The following is a 17,385-nucleotide window of genomic DNA, read 5'->3' as shown; positions in this document are numbered from 1 at the left end:
GTCCAGGGGGCGCTGTGGCCCAGCGCCGCCGGCGGCAGGAGCGGCCACGGGGACGCTGGAGGCTTCGCGGAGGATCCCCGCCTGCAGCACCTCGGTCGTCCCGCCGCAGCCTTGCGCCCCCGGCCCCGCTCAGCGGCGCTCCTCCGGGATCCGCGTGGCTGCGGCGGCCCGGGAGCCCGATGTGGCTCGGCGGGCTCTGGGCCTCAGCAGCAGCGGCGACCACAGCCCCGTCAGGAGTGGGAGGCTTCGCGGCGGCGCTCGGGGCCGGGCCGGTGCCCTCCGGAGGAGGCTGTCGGCTCAGGGACGACCCCCCTGGCCATGCTGAAGCGGCGGCGGCCGCTGCTCAAGGTGAGTGTGGTGCGGCGCGGCGCGGTCCCGGGCTTGCTGGCCTTCGGCTGCCCGGGAGGGCCCTGGCGGCAAGCCTTCGGGCGGGGCGGACGGGGCGTCCTGCAGCTGCGGCCGCCTCCCCCACCCCGCGGCTTGGGGGCCACAGCCCTTCCTCCCCGCATCCCCCAGGAGGCTGGAGGCGCTTGGGGAGCGACTAGGCCCCGCGTCGTCGGGAAGCCCTCGCCCCGGCCTGGGCTGCGGGGCCACCCGGTGTGTGGAGTTGGGGGCTGGCAGGGTCACTGGCACCCTTCAGGTTGGCCCGGGGCCGGGGCCGAGCGCAGCCTTTTATCCCGGGCCCTGCACGTACATCCCGGAGGGAGGCAGAGGACGCCTGTTCGGAAACCGCCTGGGCGTCTCCGCGCCGGGTGCGGAGTCTCACAGAGTCCCGGGGGGAGGGCGGGAGGGCAGGGTGAGAATCCGTGGGCAGAAAGTGCGGGGCCCTGAAAGCCCTTGGAACTCTTGGAGTGTCATTCACCCATCTGACTGGGCTGAAAAAAACCTTTTGCGTCTTATTTGCGGTGAAATTTCATCACCTACCAGTAGCTCATCTTTGCCTTCTTTTACATTTTGCTTCTGAGCTGAGCGTGGTCTGCCTTGGAGAAAGCCCCATCCCAGCTTTGCGATGTTAAGTTTCCTAGATAAATACTCACAATTAGAAAAATACCTTAAAAAACCCGAAAAAGTCTGTTCCCCCATCCCCCTAATAAGGGAGTGTAAATATTTTAATGCCTCAGTACGTGATACAAAAATATCCCCTTAAATAGGTCCATAGGATGGATGACAAGAGGATTTTAAAGTCGTGCTAACTACTCTAATAAGATACCTGGTGGAAATAGGACATATTCTACATTTTAGTAATTAAGTGATTTGTTCTGTTATTAATGTGAAAAAAAAGGCGATCACAGTTTGATACTGTAAGTCAGATATTTGGGTGTTTATGGTTTATGATAAATGTGGTTCAAATTATTCATGTTTTCCTATTATGTATGTGAAGGTTGCAGGAGTAATAAATAGTTATAAAACTTTTGTAATTATGAAAAAAATACACTTACTGTAGAAAATTTAGAAAGTACAGAGAGATACGGTGCCGACTCTCAATAAATATTTAGTAATAGGGGAAAAGTCACCCATAATCTCACAGTTAGAACATTGCAATGGTCATTTAAAGTTTAAAATGAGCTTTATTGTTGGTGGTTTTTAAATTATTTCTGTATTAGGTTCAATGTTAACTGTTCCATTTTACTGTTTAACATCCAGCCATTTGTGTAAGCTCTGTAAAAATGTTTTACTAAATTACATTGCAATCATAGTTGAATTCATCAATTAAAACAGAATAACATGGGTAACTACCTGAAAGATCCTTGATCTACCTTCTGTGTAGCATGTGAAGCTCCTAAGGTCTAGAGAGGTTTGGCGTAGTAAACGTTTTTTTGAGGACCTGTGCAGTTAGATGTCATAGTCTTGTATTGTTTCTGTAAAATTTTGCTTAAATATTTATAACTGTAAAAAATTGGCTTTATAAAAAAATTTTGCGAGGTAGGTTGATTTAGGTTTTAAAACATCTAATTCAGTTCTTACTGTGTCCATAAAGACTACCAACATCAGAATCAGCTGTGAGTCCTTGCCCTTTGAATTGGAATTTCTAAGAAATGATGGTGGCCCAAGAATCTTTATTTTTATCAAGCTCTCCAATTCTTTAGTCCTACTAAAGTTTGAGAATCACTTATATTAAGTTTAAAGTTAACTAACCTTGACAAGCTGAATGAAAGTATCTCTTTTCTAGCAAAGCTATCAGTCTTAAGTGGCAATGCAGTCATTTCTCAGAACAACAAATAGTGGTGTTATAATCTTAGAAAAATGGTATTTCCAGGGACAGCTGATTCAGTCAACAAACATGAGAGCCTTTTCTGGTAGCTGAGGTGTTACAGAAGGATACCTGGCCACTTACCTTGGCTTTTGATCTTGGACTTTAATGTCATTGTCTGTAAAATGAAGATCATTATTATGCTTATCTTTCAAGGCTTTTAGGGTAGATACATCTGAAAAGATTTTGTAATCTGTAAAAGATCTTTATAAAATTTTAGCTACTAAGTGCTATGTCCTGCCTTTGGTATTCTGAGAAACACAAAAATGACCAAGGGCTGTACTAGCAACTAGCTAATTGTGGAAGCAGGACATGTTTAGTTAACTGTTACAAGGCAGAGTCAGACACGTGTTGTAATTGAGTGGAACATGCTAGATCTCTCTTTAAGGCTTCTATGTTTAATCCAGTAGCTTGCTGTTTAAGAAAATTAATAATTTTTGTATATGGTTATTCCTTTTCTTTCAATTTCTGATTCAGTGTTTTATTCTTCAAGGAGAAAATTGTATGTTTCCTGGTAACCAGTGGTTTTGTATTAACTCCTTTAGAAAGACTGAGTGAGTGGGGATGATCCCATTTCTTCCTCTGTTACTAAGCTAGCTACCTCTGTTCATTCTATTCTGTAAACTTTTATTTGGCCCTTGTTACATGCTGGCCATAGACTAGTTTCAAGGCACAAAGCTTGCTTAAAAGATAACTGCTAGGATTTTAACTTAAATTCTTATGTTCCTAAAGGGATGGTGTGTGTGTGTGGTATGTTTTGTGGTTGTTAATTGCATGATGTGGTGCAGAGTATGGAATTAATGTGGGTAAATCCTAATTGCAATCTTAACTACAATCTTAGAGCAATGTGACATTTAGATCCTGAATTTCATCTTATGTACTATTAGTGTAATATTACCCCTCAGTACTCAGGGCAGTAGAACAGGTTCCATGAGAGAAAAGTAATCAAAAGCAGTTAACTCAGTGTCTGTCACATAGAAGGTGTTCAATAAATATGCAGTTCCATTCTTCCTTTTGGGGAAAACAAAAACCAGGCATTGGAATTTCTGTGTGACTTAAAACTGGTAGCTTTAATTTTTTTAGAGAATGAGTCTACTTTTGGAAATTTTTGATAGAAAACAATTTTAATCTGAACTGTTACACATATTTTCCATTTCATTTTTAGCTAATAAATTAGATGTTCCCTATTTATAGCTAATAAATTAGCTGTTCTCTGTGAAAATGTATACTTGTTTCACTTTCAGTTTTATTCATTTTCAGCTGTTTTTGGATTTTATATGATTTTTGATTTTACTTTTGTGTACCTGACTTGAATTGTATAGATAACATTTATCGTATATAATTATCAGTGAAAGATGCACAGTTGCAGTTGCCGAATAGGCATAGTTCATATACTTAGTTTTCAAAAAGCAATATCAATTTCTTAAAGTTAACATTATTTAAGAATTGGAAAAGGGGGAGGGTATAGCTCAAGTGATAGAGAGCATGCTTAGCAATGCATGAGGTCCTGGGTTCAATCCCGACAACCTCCTCTAAAAATAAATAAACCTAATTACCTCCTTCTCCCAACAAAAAAGAAAACAAACAAAAACTAAAAACAAACAAACAAAACAAAACAAAAAGAATTGGAAAGTCTTCAAAACATAGACTTTTCCTGACAAACTGCAATAGATTGGAACTAGATTTTTATAACCTGTTAGATATGGGGTCTAGTCTTATAACCTATATGATCCTGGACAAGTTTCTTATCCCTTTAAGCCTCAATTTATTCGCCTATAAGATGAAACTGACAATGCCTACTTTATAGGATTATTGTGAAGATATAAATGATATAATGTGTAAGTCAGAGCTGCAGTTCCCGTCCCATGAGTCCTGGTAAATCAATGTTACCCTGGAAGTGGAAAATATACTTCTTGTTTACTTCTGTTTGAAAGGGCTTGAAAGATCATTATTTATAGAGTTTACTACTGAGAAATAAAATCAGTATGACTATTTTTTAAGTATTAAAGATTACTAATTTGAGACGAAACCAAGGCATCATAGTTAGTATTTTAATTGTATAGTTAATAGAATGCCTTATACTTTATAATACTCAATTTTATTAAATACAATAATTTAGAGTTTTATAAAATATTCCCTATTAAACTTTTTTATTTTGAAGTATTGTAAGTTGCCCATTTACAGAACTGAACTATTGGGAACATCAAAACAGTATATAATGTTTTGTACTTATGAAGTACTTTTTGAGAACCTTAAATAAGGTAAAGATGAGTAAATCTCTTTGGACATGCTGAAATCAAGAAAAAAGGCATTGAATTCACATTGGGCAAGGGGAAAAGGAGAACTTTATCTATGTGGATGAGGCTCTTGAAGCGTTTGGGATTTCATATTACAGAATTATTTGTAAAAATCCTAGAATTTTTTCTGTAAATTATCTTTTAGTTTAAAATCATTACATTCGTTTATTTAAGCTTAAAAATGCTTTTGGAGCCCTAATTTTTGACTACAATAGTTTCTTTAGCTGATAATTCTGTAGTGATTTTTCTTTTTTCTGATTTTTTTAAACTTTTTTTTTAAGTTTTTTGTTGAGGGGGAGGTAATTATGTTTATTTATCTCTTTGTTTTTAGAGGTGGTACTGGGGATTGAACCCAGGACCTCATGCATGCTAAACATGCACTTTACCACTTGTGCTATACCCTCCCTCTTTGATTATTCTTGATAACATATCCTTAAGGATATGTGGCTTAAGATCTATGATGGTAGTTCTGTTGCATTTTTAAAAAATATGGAAGTTTTAAGTCCGTAACCCTAGATTTAAAAAATTAAATAGAAATGTGTTACTTTTTGAGGGAAGGAGTCTTAGAAAGTAAGATCTAAGGAAATGGTAAAAGGGCTCTAGACTTTTTGTTAATCAAGGAAAATTTGGATATATCCAGTCCTGAGTTTTAACTGGAAGTTTGAAATAATATTAACCAATTTAGAGAGGTTTTAAGATGTGAAATGAAGAACATATATGCTTCAATTAAATTTAGATTATTAGGTAAAGCTCCATTTAAAAAAATAACAGCTTTATTGAGATTTTCAAATACCATACAATTCATCCATTTAAAGTGTACAATTCACTGTCTGTTGGTATATTCACAGAGTTATGCAAGCATTAACACTGTCTAATTTTAGACATTTTCATCATTCCAAAAAACAAAACAAAACAAAACCAAGCCAACCACCCCATACACATTAGTAATTTCTCCCCATATCCCCCTCAATCTTCCCAGCCCTTGGCAGCTACTTTCTGCCTCTGTGGATTTGCCTGTTCTGAACATTTCATATAAATGTGGAGTCATAAGATATGTGACTGGTTTCTTTCATTTAGAACAATGTTTTTAGGGTTCGTCCATTTATAGCATGTATCAGTAGTCCTTTTTTACGGTTGAATAATATTCCAGTGTGTGGATATACCACATTTTATTTATCCATTCAGTTTGGGTTGTTCCTGCTTTTTTTGACTATTATAAATAATGTTGCTGTGAATATTTCACATGTTTTCCTTCCTTTTGGGTATATACTTAGAGGTGGAATTACCAGGGTTAAATGGTAACTGATCATTTAAACTTTTTTGAGGAACTGCATCATTTTACCTTCCCACCAGCAGCGTATGAGGGTTTGTTTCTTCACATCCTCACCAAAACTTATTATTATCTGTCTTTTTAATTATAGCCCTGCTAGTGGGTGTGAAGTGATAAGGTAAAACTCTATTTGAGATTTATAACTTTTATTTATAGTCCTTAGGTCAGTTGTTGAAGCTTTTACTTGCAGATAAATTGCCAGATTCTTTGATGGTAAGTTTTTTGGCTTGAAGATAAAAGCTGTGAACTTCCTAGTTTCTTGTTTAGTAAACAGTGAACTGATTAACCACACTGGGTGGTGATGGGGATTGTGGTATGAGGATTTCAACTAAACGATTGTCTTCTAAGAACATTTCTTAGCAGAAGGCAATTAACTGTAAGCCTTAGATTTAGTTTTCCTTTAACGCTAAAACATTTCTAAAAAGTTAGAGTCCAATTGCATATTTACCTATTAACATTTCTAACCACTCAGGTCTGACAGATTTTAAGGATTGTCATTACCTTTCCATGATATATAATTTTGTATAAATACAAATTGGTTAAAAAAATACAGGTTATTTACAATAAATTTCTTTATTCTTGTAGGTAGTGTAGTCCCCTATTGTATGTTCCCATTTAAGGTATTAAAGCTTTTCTATGAGGTTTTGTAGAACGTAGTTCAAAGTCAGCAACAGTGACTTGCTAATGTTTCTAAAGTTTTTTCAAACTAGTTAGAAAATTCTGTAGTGAACCATTGGCTAAGTAAACAGTGCAAGTTTGAGGCCTTCATTCTACATACAGTGGATCACCCACAGTATTTTCCCACTTGATTATGATCACTTTTACATCTTTTAATGCTGACTTTGAACTGAGTGAGCTGAAAGTTATATAAGATTGTATAACTGGTTTGTTACACACTCTTATAGTTGCTTTGGATGCCATAATTTCTGTGTAAAGGTACAAAAAAACAGCAGTTCTGGAGTCTTTTTGCTGGAATTAATGAAAAGGTATGCACTTCTGTTTACAATATAGTTCTTTTCTAACCTCTCATTATAAGGTTTGGTAGTTTATCTGCCAGAATTTGTTTTATTAAAATTAAGAAAGAGGGGGGAGGGTATAGCTCAAATGGTAGAGTGCGTGCCTAGCATGCACAAGGTCCTGGGTTCAATTCCTAGTACCTCCTCTAAAAATAAAGAAATAAATAAACCTAATTAACTCCCCCCCCAAAAAATTAAGAAAAAGTAAATGATATATGTTTTAATCATTATTTCAGAACACAATTGAGCCTATGTCAGAATTCTCTTTATTTATTATTATTTTTTGAGCATATTAGCATTTTTATACAAGGATAATTTTATAGAGGCATACATTTAGAAAAAAGGTTTTAACTGAAGTACAGTCAGTTACAGTGTATCCATTTCTGGTGCACAAAGCAATGTTCCAGTCATGCATATACATACATAGAGGCATGCATTTTTATAAATAAGAATTCTCTTTATTAAAAAAGCAAGCAGTATCAAAATTTTGGGAAAATACTCCATCAAGGTTTATGTAAATTTTAGTCTCCATTTTTCATTTTCCATTGAATGAGAGAAACAACCCCTAAAAAGTAATTCAAGTAAAACACTGCTAGTTTGGGAAAAATTTTAAAACTTCAGAATGCATCATTTAGACTTTTTTTGTGCTTCTGGTGATGTCATAGCTGCCTGTAGGTTTTTTTTTTTTTTAAAGCCTTTATTAACTGGGTTGTAACTTAGCTGGTGATGAAGAAAATATAAAACATGTTCTAATTGTTTATTTTTGGTAAATATTAATTGCTCTTTAAAAATTAATTTTTTTGTGAGATAACAAAAGTAATATGAACTCATTGTGCAGTAAAGTATTTTAAAAAGTTGTTTTGTCCTCACTTAATAATCCGTGGTCTGAGATACGTAATTGACCCATAAGGAAAATTCAGCCCATGGTCAAGTTTTCATGCAGTTAGAATTGGGGTTTAAGAGAATTGATCTATCCAGCCATGCCCATAGTTTTTCATTTTTGTTTCTGTTTTAAGGTAGTAGCTAAAGTAAATTATTTTTGAGATTTTTGTGAGGTCACTCTTGGAGATTTCTGCACAGTGGTTAAAAAAACAAGGTTGAGTCTTTAATCTGGCACAGCCCTTCTTGATCCGGTTCCAACCTAATCATTCTTTACACTTGTTCCTACATGCCCGTTACCCAGTCCTCCTAAGATTTCAGATTTATGAAGTTTTCCTTGATTTCTTTTACCTTGTATTACTTGTGTAATATGAAAGTTTTGTTATCAGTGTGCCATCTTTCTGCTAGGTATTTCATGTCTGTTATTTATAATTTTTTAAAATGATCCTGTATTATTCATGGTATCATTCATGAAGAAGCTGAGACTTGGGAGAGTTTCATTGACTTTCCTAAGCCCACGTCCATTATTAAATCCATATATCTCCATATAGTCAAATCATATAACCATATCTTTGACTACAAAGTCCACACTGTTTTTCATCATGCGAACTTCCCCATATGTTCTGTATTAGTTTTATCCTAAAATTTTCCATAGTGCTTTAGGAAGTATTCAAATTAGGAGAACACAACTTTAGTTGCTTGATTTTGTCAGGTGTTTGTCTTTGAAGTATGCTACTGGCATGTAGCATTTTGCATAAGAAAAAGATGTGTATATGTATGTATTGGGGGAATTTTTGCACTTATACACGTATTTTTGAAGTAGATAAATGCCTGCTTTGCATTTATTAGAAAAATATGATAGCTAACCTCTGGACCTCATTTCTCTGATCTGAAAATGAGTGGTGGGCGAGATGTTAAGGCCACTTCCACATTTAACATTCTATTTAATATTTCTAAGGAAGAGCTGAATGAAAAGATAAATGGCACGTGGACAACTCTAGACAATGGTGACTAAATGTCAGTGAAGTAACAGTGGGGGGGCAGTGGGCTGAGTAGTGGCTGAGGAATATAGGAGAATAAAGACTAAGGGATTATAATTCACATAAAAGTTTTCCCTATAATAAACAGAATATATTTCTGAATAAAAACACAGAAACTCTGGAAATTAGCTGGATGAATAGTTTGTGACAGAGGCCTCTTCCCTCTACCTGTTGCTCTTTTTCTTCTGCCTTTTCCTATGATAATGTGTATGTTTGTGAAAAATGCATGTAGAGCTGTGTTATATGAAAATACCCAGGTCACCAGTAGCACACTGAAATAATTAAAGCTTTCATATTGCTCTTAAAGTGGAAATTCAGTAATTAAAATGTGGACCCATTGTAGATCTTCAGAGAATTTGTTGATAAAGCAAAGGAGGGCATGTTTTGTATTAAGAAAAGATGAAATGAATTTTAGTGACAAAACATTTATGTGGCCTTCCTACCCTGGAGATATTAGAGATGTTGATATTGACATATATAGATAAATCAGATGATCTTTTGACTAGTTGGAAAATTGTTACTAAGCTAGAAAATTGTCATATTTTTTCTTGTTAGCTGCTTCTGGAGTCCTGGATCAGTGAATCTTGACTTCTCAAAGAAAGCAACCTAGCCTGGGAGCAAGGAAGTGTTCTCAAATAAATTTGGGTTTTTCAGCATACTGTATCCTTCAGCTGGAGATCTGTAAATACACACTAATATTTTAAAAACTGAGGAGTGTGGTAAAGAAACTTGTTTCACTTTGTTCAACAGTATATTACTCAGACTAATTGGCTGTGGAACTCTTTTTCCACATAACACTTAGTAGTATACCTTTTACTGATCTAGGTCAACTTTTATCTGTTTTATAGAGCCTCACCCTCACAATATCTGTGACTGAACGCTAAGGTGATTGGCCTTGATTACTTTCTGAAGAACCTCATTCTGTTGTTGGTTACTACTGATTATTAGAAAATTTCTTTTATATTTAGCCAAAGATCTGCTTTTCTTTAATATCTTCCTTTTGTTGTTTTGCTCTCTAAAATTATACAGAATAAATATTTACTCTCATCTTAATAGCTAAAGATAACAAGATAATACCTTGTTTTCCCTGGCATAGTAATTAAAAGCTTAGGGTTTGGAGTTAGGTTGCTTGGGTTCAAATTTTAGTTCCACTGCTTTTGCCTTGTGTTCTTGGGCAAATTAATTAACATATCTGTGCCTCAGTTTCCTCATCTGTAAAAAGGAATAACAGTAATACTTTAGTGGGTTAAATGAGATGATCCATATAAAGAGCTAATTACATAGTGTGCTGGTTTGGTCCCCTGAGAAAGAAATTGAGTTGGAGTTAGTAGTGCAAGAGATTTTTATGGGGGGTAGATAATGAAATGTTAAGGGAAAGGGAGAGGAGGCTGAATTGACCAAGGGAAAGTAGAAAGTATAAGATCTTCAGTCTGTGACGCAGATCTAAAAAAAAAAACCACAAAAAACAAAAAACTTGGCCAACCCAGTTAAGAAGCTCCAGAGTGAAAACTGTCTATTAGAGGAATCTTGTATTGAGGAGAAATGGCCAGGTTCTAGTACACTAACAGTGTTTAGTCACTGGCTAGGAGCTACTTGAGAAGAGTGTGGCCTCCACTGGAAAGCTGAGACTGTTCTGACATGGCTGTTAGCTAACTGTACTCCTTGCACCTGAATGCAGGTTCCTTTCTCAAGGGAGATCCAGGTGATTGCCATAGTCCCTTTCTTGTTCTGCATAGACCTATGTCCCTAAACATTTTCTGAGAGCAGCTCCTCCATGTTCCATGGATCTCTTTTCCTGATGAGAAACTTAGCAGAAGTAGGATAGTGAGACAGGCTTCAGCCCCCATCTCTGAAGCTGGACTCAGGGCCACAGCGGTCGGTTCTCATTGTCTCCTCTACTATCTAGTCTAAATTCTTGCCATTAGCTAGCATTTCTGAACGTCTTGGGGGTTTACCTAGTGGTATGACCCAACCCTCATTTCTGAAGATTCTGAGAACTATTCTCTTCTCAGGCTAGAGTGGTTGCATTTTTCCATTCACAGTCACAATTGGGCAGGGGAGTATCAGGTGGAACCCAAATGGATCATCTGAATTCCACACATACTCCTTGATCCCTTTATGTTACAGCCGCCCTACTTCTCCTGAGGATGAGGTTAATTAACCCTGCCATGATGTTGATTCCTCTTTTTGCCTCCTGGTCCTGGTACACAAAAACTCCCCAATGCCCAGGCTGCAACTGTGACTTATAGGTCACTATGATCCTTGATGTGCCTCCTGGCAAGAGTGTGCCCAGGACCTGTAACTCTGTAGAGCACAGTCTTTTGGGGATGGAAAGTACAAGGTTGCTCCAGTGGGTCATTGGGGATGTTGTTAAGTGAGGGCCATTTCTTCTTCTACCTCTTGGTTCTCAAACCCATGTGTTCTTCCTACTGGGAACATATCTCTGAATCAGTGCATATACTGCATCCTAGAGGATAGCACGCCATTCTTGTCTTTGAGCTGGTACATTGGCTGTGTCTTTAATAGGTCATTCCAATTGTCTTTAAGGCTGGCTGCTTTTGTGTGGTGTTGTTACAAGACCACTGGATCCTACGGTTATGGGCCCACTGCCACAGTTCCTTCACTGTGAAGTGGTTCCCTGGGTTGGATGCTGTGTTATGTGGGATTCCATGTCTGGATTAGGTACTCTGTAAGCCCTTCTTTAGTGGTGTGGCTGGAGCGCTATCAATAGGAAAGACAGACCCATACCTGGAATAAGTATCTATTGAATACTTGTCAGGATCAATTACTGGCTCTTCTGAGATGGAAGTAATACAATGTGGTCAGCTTGCCATCTACTAGCCAGTCGGTCATCTTGAGGCATAGTGCTATATTCTGGGCTCAGTGTTGATCTCTGTTGCTCATAGGTTGGATGTTCAGAGTGGGCAGTATCCTGATTGGGCCTGGGTAAGTGGGAGTCCAAACCGTGCCTTTTTTCTACTTCCATCTTCATTTCTGTTACAGTGGCTTCTCCGTTTATTGTCCCCATCATGCCAGTTCTGGGGTGGCTAATCTCAGCTGTCTGAGTCATTTTGTCTAGTTGGTGGTTCAGTGTTTCTTCTGCATTGGATGCTTTCTGGTGAGCATTAACACGTGAAAAAGATTTTCACACTTTATGCCCACTCCCATATGGTCCTTCATTTGCCTCCACTCATGTCTTCTTGCATCTATCATATACTCTTTTTTTCTTAAAGACCCCTAACCAAGTAGCCAGTCCATTTGCCATTGCCCATGAGTCTGTATATTTTCTCACCTCAGGCCACTTTTCTTTCTACACAAAGTTTGTGATCAAGTACATCACTTGAAACTTCATCTTAGGAAGATCTTCCCTTTCCATTGTCAAGATTACCTCTAAGTGTGACTGCGATGAAGTTTTTTTTTTCCCCAGCTTGCATTCACATACTGAGCTGACCTGTTTGTAAGCCACACTTTGGCTTTTATCTCCTCTTTAAGGTGTTATATAGGATTCCCTAAACAGCTATAGATGTAAATTGAGGAGGAAAGGGTGTTGGCACAACTGTGGTGTCAGGGACGTCTTAGCTGCCTACTTGTGTAGCTTACTTGTGCTTTGGTTCTGCAGGCCAAGGGGCAGGGAGACATTTTTGGGTTTCATTTGGCCTTCCAGCTGCCAGGTATGCCAATCCCATTTATATATTTAGGGCCTGGGAAAATAACTGCTGGGTAGGTCAGTGGACCTACCATAAGCTAGACTTTGGCCAGAATTGCATTTATTACTTAGTTCCTACATTCCTTCCCCTGTAATAGGGCCATAATGATGTTCCAGGTCTCTAGATATCGATGTCAACTCAAACTCTGTGACCAGTAGTTCTTCAAATGTCTGGGTATTTTCCCTTCCCCACTATACCTATACTTGAGTAAATAGTCATAGGTCCCTTTGGGGAAAATAAATATGTATGTGTGTGTGTATGTTGTGGGATCCTTACTCCTGGGGACCCAGCCATGTCTTTAAGTCAGTGGGTCTGGATCTGATAAATGGCTCAGGTCTGCGAATTAGGCATGGGATAATAGCTTTTTATTGAGGCAACAACTCTCAGATTTATGCTTGCCCATTCTTGCCTTCCTTTGATTGTGTATATATTAATACAGCACACTGTTGTTGATTTCCTGTCTATTTTGCTCTAATGACACCAAGTTCTGTTAACTGTCTTCTTGACATCCTGTTCATTGGCTGCAGGTCACGATGATAGTGTGGCCTACTTAGCTTCTGGTTTTAGGTGTCACCACCTGCCTGCTATTGCTTCAGAGCTGCATCATTCCTGTCATCTATGAACCAGTCTCTGTGACAGCCTCTATTGTAGAGAAGGCCACCACTTAAATTCTTAGTAGTGCTAATGCCTGTCTTATCAGTGTATTCCTACTGGAGTATGCTTGGTGATTGGTGTGTCTTATGGGCCCTCTTACAGAACATATTTGGTGGGTCTTCTGATCTCACATAATACATCCACTCTAGCATTCCCACTTTCCTGAGCCTTTTATCCTATTCTTTGCCATGTTAATTCAGGTATTTCATCTTCACTCAGTGTGGGCTTGTAGGCCATTTTTTCCAGGTTTCTAGGAGTCTCCCTAGCAGCAAGTTACCAAACCCTAGATCCTTGCCACAGTGGTAAACCCCATATTGTGAGACAGTGGCCCTCCACCTCCCAACCAAACTTTACCTTACTCAGTCTAATGTTCTGGCCTCCTTAATTAAGTAATCTCAAAAATCCAGCACTGTAGGTATCCCCCGATCCTGCTGGTATATGCTGGCTAATTCTTGCAGCAGCTTTGGGGTGTTGTCTCTTTTCCCAAGATATCCTTAACAAGGTTAACATTAATTATTATCATGGCAACTAGGAGTAGGGGTAGGGGATGGATCTTGAGAGGAGCTCTTGTTGCTTTGTCGGTAAGGGACATCTGAAGTGTGTTCCTGCACAGTGGGAAGTGCTAACATCACCTCTGCAGACTCTGAGGGTGCAGAGGAGTCTGGAGTATCAAAATCTTTGTGGGCAACTATCTTAGTTACTGCTACCCCATCTGTCAGGCTCCTGTGTTTTCCAAACTAGGACCCTGACCTAATAAACCTACCTTGGCTGAGCATTCACTCATTGTTGAAGCATTGCAGCCTTTAACTATCCTGAGTTTGGTCTTCATCTTTTTCTGTTCTCTCGCTGTAAATGATAAGAACTTCTTTGTGAGCTACCAGAGAGCACTCTGGCTTTCACACTCAGTTTCCAATTGTTAGCTGCCCTCTCTAGGGAGTCTGTGCAACGTAACAGCCAGCCAGTTCCATTGTTCCTCATACCCTTTCCAAGCATCAGAATCATTACACCAGTCAGAGTGTTCCTCCTTGGAAACATTCTCCCAAGAAAGTTTTAGCACTTTCCCCAAGAAGGTTTTAGCATCTGAGCCACCAGCTTATCCAGGAACTGTCTGTACCTCACATACCACCCAGGATGAGATCCTCATTGCCAGTGGGACAGTAAGTGATCTAATTTCCAAACTCATTCTTACCTTCTGCTTTCTCAGTCCATTTCTGGTACCAGCTGTGGCAATTTGAGTTCTGAAAGCAGATACTGAGACAGGAATACAAGAGGTATATGGGGAAGGAGGAGGAAACAGAATTGGCAGGGAGAGCCTCAGAGTGTGATTTAGGTCTGATAGTCTCAGACCCACTGAAGACTCCAGAGCAAAAATTCTTCATTAGTGAGCCCTGTATTTGACAGAATGCTATGATCAGTCATTGACTGGGGCTGCCGAGGAAGAGAGTCAGTCTCAGCTTGAGAGCTGGGCATTCTGAAGGGACTACAGCTGGAGGCTGTCAGCTGACTTCATGCCTAGCAGCTGAATAGCAATTTCTTTCTTGAAGGGATATTGCAAGCGGCATACCTCCATGACTGCCACGTATAAGTGCTAAGTAAATGTTAGGTATTATTGTTATAATTATCTTCTGATAAAATTTTTTTCTGAGTTGCTTTTATCCTTTATAAGTAAAAACTTCTAGACATCTTAACTTTATTAGTTATTTTCTCTTGGATATGTTGTTTATCAAGACGTGACGTGAGTCTTGTGCTTAGGACTGGAACTGAAAACAGTATTTCAAGTGTGGTCTGGCACATAGTAGTTGCTCAGTGAATGTTAGTTGAGGTGAACTATGCTGTTGATCAGTACAGCCTGTAACATGTAATTCTCTTTCACCCCTCCATTTTGACCGTTTCTAATTGTGCAGTCTGGGATTACATTAACTTGTTTCCTGATGGCCTTTTTTTCTGTGACAGATAATTCAATAGTTTGAGTTCTTTTAAACATGAAAGTAGAGCCATATTTCTCTGTAAAGCTTCTTGTTAGATAGATTTAGTTCATTATTCTAATTTGATTAATTCTTTTGAATACTGATTCTTTGATCTAGTAGATCCAGCTGTCATATTTTTCTTCATATCAGATCACAGATTTCATCATTGTGCCACAAATGACGACATCTAAATCATTAATAAAAATATTGAACAGGATAGGACCAATAATCAAACTCTAGGCCATGCTATTAGAGATGTGCCTTCAGATGGATAGGTATTTATGGTCAGTAGTATTCAGCCTGTTAGGAATTCATGAACCATATCGGTATATGACCCAGATTCAACATTTGTCCATCAGAAGATGAGAGACTTTATGAAATAAATCCATTGCAGAAATACAGCAGACCAAAGCTAGGCCCTGAGGCAGAAAAGGAAATAAAGTAAATCTACCTGGCTACAGAGAATCACCATGTTCCTTTCTAAGTAAGTGTGTACTTTTGACTTTTATCTGCCAGAAATAGCTGAGTGACCTTGGGGAAGGGGCTGTGGCGGGGAATGGGGAGTTAATGTTTTATGGGTACGGATCTTGCTTTAGGAAGATGAAGAAGTTGTGGAGATGGATAGAATGGTGGTTGTAAAACAGTATGACTATAGTTAGTGCCACTGAACTGGACACTTAAAAATAGTTAAAATGGTAAATTTCTATGTTATGGATATTTTACTATAATAATAAAAAAAAGAAATCCAAAAGATAAGAATAGGCCAGTATTGAGCAATAGTAACAACAGTGTTAAGGAGCTACTGGTCTCTTCTTGTTTTTTACTAGAAGCTACTGGCCACCTCTTGTTTTTAATTATATACATATAATAAAAAACCCATATCAAGCTTAACAGCGAAACACTAAAACGATTCCCATTAAAGTCAGAAATGGGATAAAATGCCCATCTTCACTACTTTTGGAGGAACTGGCAATGTCATTAAACAACAGAAAGAAAGAAAGAAGATCATTGGGGAAAAAAAAGACAAGCAACTTGTTGGAAGGGCCCCATTGATCTACTTAGACTCTGCATTAGAGAAATAAAAGTTCCAGTGGAAAGATTACGGGAACCCTGAATAATCTGCTCAAGAGGGTGTTCTGCTGCTAATAGTACCACAATGGTTTAGAACCCTGTAGGTCCTTCCAACAGAAAAGCTTAATATTTCAGGTTCAGTTCAGAAATCAGCATAGTTCCTAGAACATAGCAGGATGAATGAGATTATAAGAAGAATCACCTATATTAAGAAGAGACAGACATGTAAATAAATAATGTTAAACATTATTAAATAAATAATGTTAAGTGTTGTCTTCTAGGCTGTGCTATCAATTATTGGAGGGTTGGAAGCATATTTTATGTTTAACCTATCTCCTCTTTGAATCTCCTTCTGCTGTTCTTGCTCTCTTTTTAATTTCCTCTTTTCTTTGAAGTTTGTTCCATGGAAAAAGTGGCTAGTTGAGACTGCATGTCAGATGATTGTACAAGTGCTTTCTTGAGACAACCATCACACACTTTGCTATGCAGCAGAAGTGCTTTATTCATACTTGGCATTTTTTTTCACACAGAACATTAAAAAGACATTTACTCAAAAGTTGAGATTTAACGTAGTTATATTTTTATTGCTTCATCGATGAAGTGAAACTGGCTCTTTTTGTTTTTTTAACTGAGTGCATGGCAGTAAAGAATATGACTACTAGTACAATTTGGTTTTGCTGCCTTGATTTGTGCTAAAGTGTAGGCAGTTCTACCCACCATTGCTTTTGCAGTGTGCAGATGTGTCCATTGATACAAATGTCAACATAGTGAAAACGGCATACTAAGACGTTATGTTATTATGAAAATTATTTCTTTTAATTGAAATATAACTCACATAAAACATTATATTAGTTTCAGGTATACAACATAATGATTCAGTATATGTATGAAAATAGCTTTGACCTCATATGTTTCCTGGAAGAATCTTGGGGATCTCCTGGAGTCTTTGGACCACGCTTTAAGAGCCACTTAGAGTAATCTAAACTCATCCCATTTTGTGCTTGAATGCTTTCAGGCAGCCTGAACTTTATCTTATAAGATTACCTAGCGTGTTTTTAAACTTTTGTAAATTCAAGAATCTGGTTAGATAAACTCCATTGAATGTTTAACTGACTTAATCATTAAAAAAATGTTTTAATACTGCTTGATCTGCACCCTTCCTTGTTTTTAGTC

The 17,385-nt window shown here is 38.4% G+C and overlaps 1 protein-coding gene across 1 annotated transcript in view; it reads left to right on the top strand.

Moving 5' to 3' along the window:
• Positions 1-209: 209 nt before the first annotated feature.
• ZFYVE9 (zinc finger FYVE-type containing 9) overlaps positions 210-17,385 on the top strand; it is a 130,630-nt gene continuing 113,454 nt past the window's right edge. Inside the window, exon 1 of the mRNA XM_074376493.1 lies at positions 210-348. The gene's annotated coding sequence lies outside the window, so the exon portion shown is untranslated. The remainder of the gene's footprint in view (positions 349-17,385) is intronic.

This window comes from Camelus bactrianus, chromosome 13 (assembly GCF_048773025.1).
Source record: "Camelus bactrianus isolate YW-2024 breed Bactrian camel chromosome 13, ASM4877302v1, whole genome shotgun sequence".
NCBI classification, from domain to species: Eukaryota; Metazoa; Chordata; class Mammalia; order Artiodactyla; family Camelidae; genus Camelus; species Camelus bactrianus.
Note: the sequence above shows the minus strand (reverse complement) of the source record. Positions and strands in the feature narration are given on the sequence as shown.